The sequence below is a fragment of the Prionailurus viverrinus genome, chromosome B2, assembly GCF_022837055.1.
Source record: "Prionailurus viverrinus isolate Anna chromosome B2, UM_Priviv_1.0, whole genome shotgun sequence".
NCBI lineage: Eukaryota > Metazoa > Chordata > Mammalia > Carnivora > Felidae > Prionailurus > Prionailurus viverrinus.
The window spans coordinates 1,386,261-1,393,113 of record NC_062565.1 but is presented as its reverse complement, the minus strand read 5'-3'; the positions used below and the strand labels follow the sequence as shown (position 1 = coordinate 1,393,113).

General features: G+C 46.8%; 1 non-coding gene across 1 annotated transcript; it reads left to right on the top strand.

Annotated features, from left to right (window-relative positions):
- The first annotated feature begins 582 nt into the window (after positions 1-582).
- TRNAR-CCG (transfer RNA arginine (anticodon CCG)) lies at positions 583-655 on the top strand. Its single transcript has one exon. It is a non-coding gene; the product is annotated as a tRNA-Arg (tRNA).
- Positions 656-6,853: the final 6,198 nt, after the last annotated feature.

The following is a 6,853-nucleotide window of genomic DNA, read 5'->3' as shown; positions in this document are numbered from 1 at the left end:
CCTCGGGCCATCCCCCCCCCCCCCCACCTCCGCCCCGCCGCGCACCTGCCGCGGGTCGCGTCCCCAGGTCCGGCCCCCACAGTGGGCGCGCCGAAGATGGAGACTGAAGGCCTGGGCGACCAGGGGCACCGCGCCCACCTGCAGGGGAGACGCGGCGGAGAAACCGGAGACCCGGGAGACCCTCCCCCCCTTCCCTCCCGGTGACCGCGAGCTTCCTCCCGAGCCCTGACCGTGGATGAGGCCGCAGACGGAGCGGGGACATCGCGCGTCCAGGACCAGCCACACGCGCCAGTCCCCGAGGCCCACTCCTTTCTCCGGAGCGCGCGGAAACCCAGCGGCCGGCCTTCCTGGGGGCCCCCATGCCGCGCCCCCGGCGGGTCCCGGCAGGTGACGGCCGCACCCTTCTGCGCCATCAAGCCGCCCGCATCCCCGCGGTCCCCGCGGTCAGGTGTGCGCCCTGGGGTCGTACGCTCCCCCCCCCCCCCGCCCCCGCAGCATCCTCAGAGCTCGCGTCCGCAAGGACCCCTCCCCACCGCGCCACTTACTCTTTGTGTCGAACGTGGCGGGGGCGACCTGTCAGCTGGCCGCGTGGCCTAATGGATAAGGCGTCTGATTCCGGATCAGAAGATTGAGGGTTCGAGTCCCTTCGTGGTCGCTGTTTTCCTCCGCGGGTGATGCTTCAAGCCCGGCGGGCAGACTTTTCCTCCTCATTTAACCGGCGGGTGTCCGCGGGGTGACAGGGCAGTGCCCTCTGGGGTGACAGTTGCAGATGTTTGCTGGGTGACAGGTGCCTCAGAAAGAACCTGGCGGAGGTAGCAGGTGCGTCCTCGGAGCTTTCTTTCCAGTAGACCCGACACGTGGCATCAGGTGAACAGAAACACAGTGACCACAACTACTTGCAAGCCCTGGGAAGGGATGAGCGTCAGGCTGAGATAAGAGTAGGGACGGGGCTTCCTCAGGCGGGATGTTCCTGGAGGGACCTGGTCTTCCCCAAGCTGACATTACTGGACACTTTTGTTGGGGGAGGAGGAGGGGTTCACTAAAGTATCAATGAAAAGGGGTAAGGTTGAGTTGCACTTCTGGGAACAAGATCTCTGACTAGGGTTCCCTATGACCGTGGCTCCAAACGTGGTTTGAAATCGGGGTTCTCCAGATTGTCATTAGCTGCCAGGCACATAACTCCACCATCTCCCAAACAATGATCTCAGAGAGAAGCCACCAAAGGCTTTTATCCCAGACCCAACTGTCCTCCAGATCAACTCCTGCTAGTGTAGCCGAGATGATTTCAGTTTCAACAGGTGAACAAATGCCGCAAATGGGTCTGAACAGCCTGGAGTTTCCTCAAAACACTTAAAAACAGAAGCATTAAAAATATGATCCAGCAATTCCAGTCCTGGGTATATATCCAGGAGGAGTGAACGCAGGGTGTCAAAGAGATGTTTGCACTATTCACAACAGCCAAGAGGTGAAAGAAACCCAAGTGTCCTTGGAAGGATAAATGAATAAACAGAACGTGATACTTACAGTGGAGTATCACCTAGTCTTAGGAAGGGAATCCTGTCACAGGCTAGACATACATCAGCCTTGAGGATGCTTTGTTAAGCGAAATAAGCTAGTCACCAAAAAAGACAAATGTGGTATCATTCCACTTACATAAAGTATTTAAAATAGTCAAATTCAGGGGGCACCTGGGTGGCTCAGTCGATTGAGCGTCTGACTCTTGATTTTGGCTCAGGTCATGAGATTGGTGAGTTTGAGCCCCAGGTTGGGCTCAGCGCTGACAGCATGGAGCCTGCTTGGGATTCTCTCTCTCTGCCTCTTTATTTGTCTGCCCCTCCTATGCTCTCTCTGTCTCTCTCAAAATAAATAAATAAACGTAAAAAAATAAATAAGATAGTCAAATTCATAGAAACAGAAAATAGAACGGCAGTTACCATTCTGTGGTGGAAAGAGGAGTTGTTTAATGGTTGTAGAATTTCAATTTTGCAAGATAAAAAGAGTTCCGGTGATCTGTTCCACAACAATATGGGAATACTTAACTCTACTGAACAGCAGTAACGGTTAAGATGGTAAATTTTATGGGCTTTAAATTCACAATTGAAAAAATAATGGGTGCCTGGGTGGCTCAGTAGGTTAAGTGTCAGACTTCGGCTCACGGTTCATGAGTTTGAGCCCTGCGTTGGGCTATGTGCTGAGAGCTCAGAGCCCGGGGCCTGCTTTGGATTTTGTGTCTCCCTCTCTCTCTGCTCCTCCCCACTCGCATTCTCTCTCTCAAAACTAAATAAACATTTAAATATATACATATGTAAGTATTCATCCTAAAAAAATCATTTGGCCATAAACCTAGAGGTTGGATCCTGGACTCTCAGTTCTTTTTTTTTTTTTTTTTAATGTTTATTTTTGAGAGAGAGGCGGGGTGGGGGGTGAAGCACAAGCGGGGAGGGGCAGAGCAGGGGAGGCGCAAACCGTGAGATCATGACCTGAGCCGAAGTCGGACGCTCAACCGACTGAGCCACCTAGGTGCCCCTAGACTCTCAGTTCTTTTTCAATTAACATTTTTATTTTAATTGTAGCATAGTTAACATGTAGTGTTACATTAGTTTCAGGTCTACAGCTTAGCGATTCAACAATTCTATATATACTCAGTGCCCATCATAAGTGTACTCTTGATCGCCATCACCCACGTCCCCTCTGGTAACCATCAGTTTGTTCTCTATATTAAGAGTCTGTTTCTTGGTTTCTCTCTCTCTCTCCCTCTTTTTTGCCTTTGTTCATTTGTTTTATTTCTTAAATTCCACATATGAGTAAAATCATATGCTATTTTTCACTTAGTGTAATACATTGTAGCTCCATCCAGGTCCTTGCAAATGGCAAGATTTCATTGTTTTTGATGGCTGAGTAATATTCCATTGTACATACATATGACATATCCTCTATCCATTCATCTATCGGCAAACACTTGGGCTGCTTCCATACTTTGGCTATAATAATGCTGCAACAAATATAGGGGTGCAAATATCCCTTTGATTTAGGGGTTTTGTATTTTTTTGGTAGATACCCAGTAGTGTGATTACTGGATCCTAGGGTAGTTCTATTTCTAACTTTTTGAGGAACCTCCATACTGTTTTCCAGAGTGGCTGCACCAGCTTTCATTCCCACCAACAATGCAAAAGAGATCCTGTTTCTCCACATCCTCGCCAACATCTGTTGTTGCCTGAGTTGTTAATGTCAGCCATTCTGATAGGTATAAGGTGGTGTTTCATTGTGGCTTTGATTTGTATTTCCCTGATGATGAGTGGTGTTGAGCATCTTTTCATGTGTCTGTTAGCCATCTGGATGTCTCTGGAGAAGTGTCTGTTCATGTCTTCTGCCCATTTCTTACTTGGATTATTTGGTTTTTAGTCTGGATTCTCAATCCCGTTCCATTGGTCTGTATGTCTGTCCCTATGCCAGTACCACATACTGGTAATGTATTGGTTGCCTTAGCCTTTACTGAGTCTTGAAATCAGGAAGTGTGAGTCCTCCACCTTTGTTCTTCTTTTTCAAGATTGCTTCAGCAATTCACGTTGAAGTTTAATATGAATTTGAAGAATAGCTTTCTCTTTTCTGTAAAAAAAAAAAAGCTGTTGGAATTTTGATAGAGATTATATTGATCTGTAGATCACTTTGGGTAGTATTAACATCTTAACAATATTGTCTTCCTATTTAGGAACACAGGACATCCTCTTTGGATCCTAATTTCAGGACTGTTTTATAGAATTCAATGTGCATATCTTTCACCTCCTTGGTTGAATTCATTCCCAGGTATTTTATTCTTTAATGCTATTATAACTGGGATTGCTTTCTTAGTTTTCTTTATGGAATCCTGTTCAATGCTAGTGTACAGAAACAGAACTGATTTTTGTGTGTTGATCTTGTACTCTTCAACTTTTCTGAGTTCACTTATTACCTCCTGTTGATTCTTTGTGATCATGTCACCTGTGAGTAGAGGCAGTATTATTTTTTCCTTTCCAATTGGACACCTTAGATTGATTTTTCTTGTCTAATTGCTCTGGCTAGAACATTCAGTACAATGTTGGATAGCATAGTGTTGAGGAAGGCATCCTTGTCTCATCCCTGATCTTAGGGAGAACGCTTTTTCGGTCTTTCAACATTGAGGATGATGTTCACAGTGGGTTTTTTATAGATGCTCTTTATCATATTGAGGAAGAGCATACTGTTTGAAGTGGTGAACCAATCTCTTTCTCATCTCATGTTCCATGAAAGGGGGATGTCCATAATAAAATTGGGTGAAATGGAGTTAAAATAGGAGTACTGTCCCATTTCAATAAATTCCACATCAAATTTATTTAAAAAATTGAATGATCCCAGCACAAAGGACTTAGCTGAATTCTCTACTAAAGAAGCCTGGCCTAGGGGCACCTGGGTGGCTCAGTCGTTTCAGCATCCCAATTCTTGATTTCGGCTCAGGTCATGATCTCTCAGCTCATGAGTTCAAGCCCCATGTCAGGCTCTGTACTGATGGTGTGGAGCCTGCTTAGGATTCTGTCTCTCTCCCTCGCTCTCTGCCTGTCCCTGGTTTGCACTCTCACCCTCAAAATAAATAAACAAGAAGGAAGGGAGGAAGGGAAGAAGGGAAGAAGGGAAGGAGGGAAAGAAGGAAGGAAGGAAGGAAGGAAGGAAGGAACAAAGAAACAAAGAAAGAAAGCAAGAAAAAGAGAAAGAGAAAGAGAAAGAAAGAAATCTGGCCTAATGACCCAGAGAGAGATCAAGTTTGGACACTTGTACTGTGGTTTTCCCAGGAGTCTTCCACTGCCTGAGCTCACCTACTTTGTTTACGCTCACTCAACAACCACGTGGCTTTGCCCAAGTCCACTGGATTAATTTACAGGCAAGTTGCTCTGTGTAAAGACCCAAGGAAATATAGAGAACTGATCTGGGGTTGAATGCTGGGAACACTGATGGCCTCCAGAGAGAATGACTACTATTTCTTTCAAAATCCATGGGTTGTTCTAAAGCCCTGTCCACCCCAATTCATAGTTTTTCTAAATTTTCATTCTGCCAAGAGGTCTATTCTTCTAAAGGATAAAAGGGGCCCCTGGCTGGCTCAGTGGGAAAGTGTGTGACTCTTGATCTTGGGATTGTGGGTTTAAGTGCCATGTTGGGTGCCAGAGGCTGCTAAGTAGGTAGGTAGGTAGGTAGGTAGGTAGGTAGATACATACATACATAAAGAGAATGAGGAAGGGGCGAGACAGAAGAAAGCTGAAAGGCTCTATCAGCAGAGGACACTGGTTTTTCTTTTTTCTTTTTTTTTTTTTAATGTTTATTTACTTTGGAGACAGAGAGAGACAGAGCATGAACAGGGGAGGGGCAGAGAGAGAGGGAGACACAGAATCTGAAACAGGCTTCAGGCTCTGAGCTGTCAGCACAGAGCCCGACACGGGGCTCAAACCCACGGACTGTGATATCATGACCTGAGTCGAAGTCGGATGCTTAACCGACCGAGCCACCCAGGTGCCCCAGGACACTGGTTTTTCAATATAAACACCAAAAATGCATGTGATGATGTTTTCATGCATCTGTAAGGAAAGGAGAAAAAAGCAGACCATGCGACAAGTTTCCACAAAATTAGATATACTTAGTTTAAGGGTTTTTATTCTTGGTCACGTGCTTTTCAGTTCTGATATTTAAAATGCTTTTTCTTTTGCTTTGATACTTTAGATGTTAATGGTTGTAATAAAAAAATGTGTACTTCCGACCAACAGCTTTATATTTAACTAAAACATATCAAATCCTATTCAAAATAACTGGTTGCAAAGTAGGCTCAGATTACACAGAACAAAAAGCATTCGAAACAAAGGTCCCTTGGGGTAAAAACTAAGGGCCCAGCCTTCTGCCCTTTTGGAGATTTTCATCATGTAAGATGACTTCAAGTACTGTCCAATATTTGTCTTTCCAATGTCCACACAGAGTATTGTAAATAAAATATTACACGTAACTGCATTTTGCTACTTAGACAACACTGAGTCTACCCTGAGTGAACTAGACTGAGCTTTGCTGTGGGAGGGGAAGTTTTATTTGTAATAAGTTTGCACTGAATGAAATTATAGTTAAGCTGGAAGGGTCGTATTTCAAACAAGCAGGTTAGAATAAATTTCCAAAGATTTAGAACAGGTGTCTAAGGGGACGACAGCTCAGTGTGCCAATGAGCTGGGGACAATGAGGTACAGGAGCTGAGAGGAATCGACATTGAAATTGGAGCTAAACAGGGATCTTGTGACCCCCCCCTGCCGGGGGGGGGGGGGCGGTGCAGGGAGGAGACAGATCCAAGCACCAGGAGAGAGTAAACCTCAGGACCAGTTAGACGCAGGGCAGGAAACGTGAACGTGTATCGGTACCATTTTCTGGGTCATAGGGTCAGCGCTGAGAATTTGCAGATGAATGAAAGACATGATTCCTTCTTCAGGACGTTAACCTACAGAGGAACAGAGCCCAGGGAACTTATGACGGTAACATCCACAGGGTGCTATGGGGGACACCGGAGGGTGCAGAAGGGGCTTGCGGGTCAGGGTGTGTGTGAGAGCCTGACAGCGGCATCTTGCACCCTCGTGCACAGACACGCACAACAGGTGGGGAGTGCAGGAGGGCTATTTCTGCAGCGGTCTCCCGGAGGACTTGCACACGGTCCCCACACGCCAGCAGGCAGAGCGAAGAGACTCACCCTCCCCCATTTGTCCGTGTCCACATGCTTCTGTGTCCCCAGGCCAGCGGAGCACGGGGCCTGGCCGTAGGGGGCCCCAGGAAAGGCTCACAGGGGTGACAGGACGATGGGCTCTGAGCAAAGCTGCGTGTG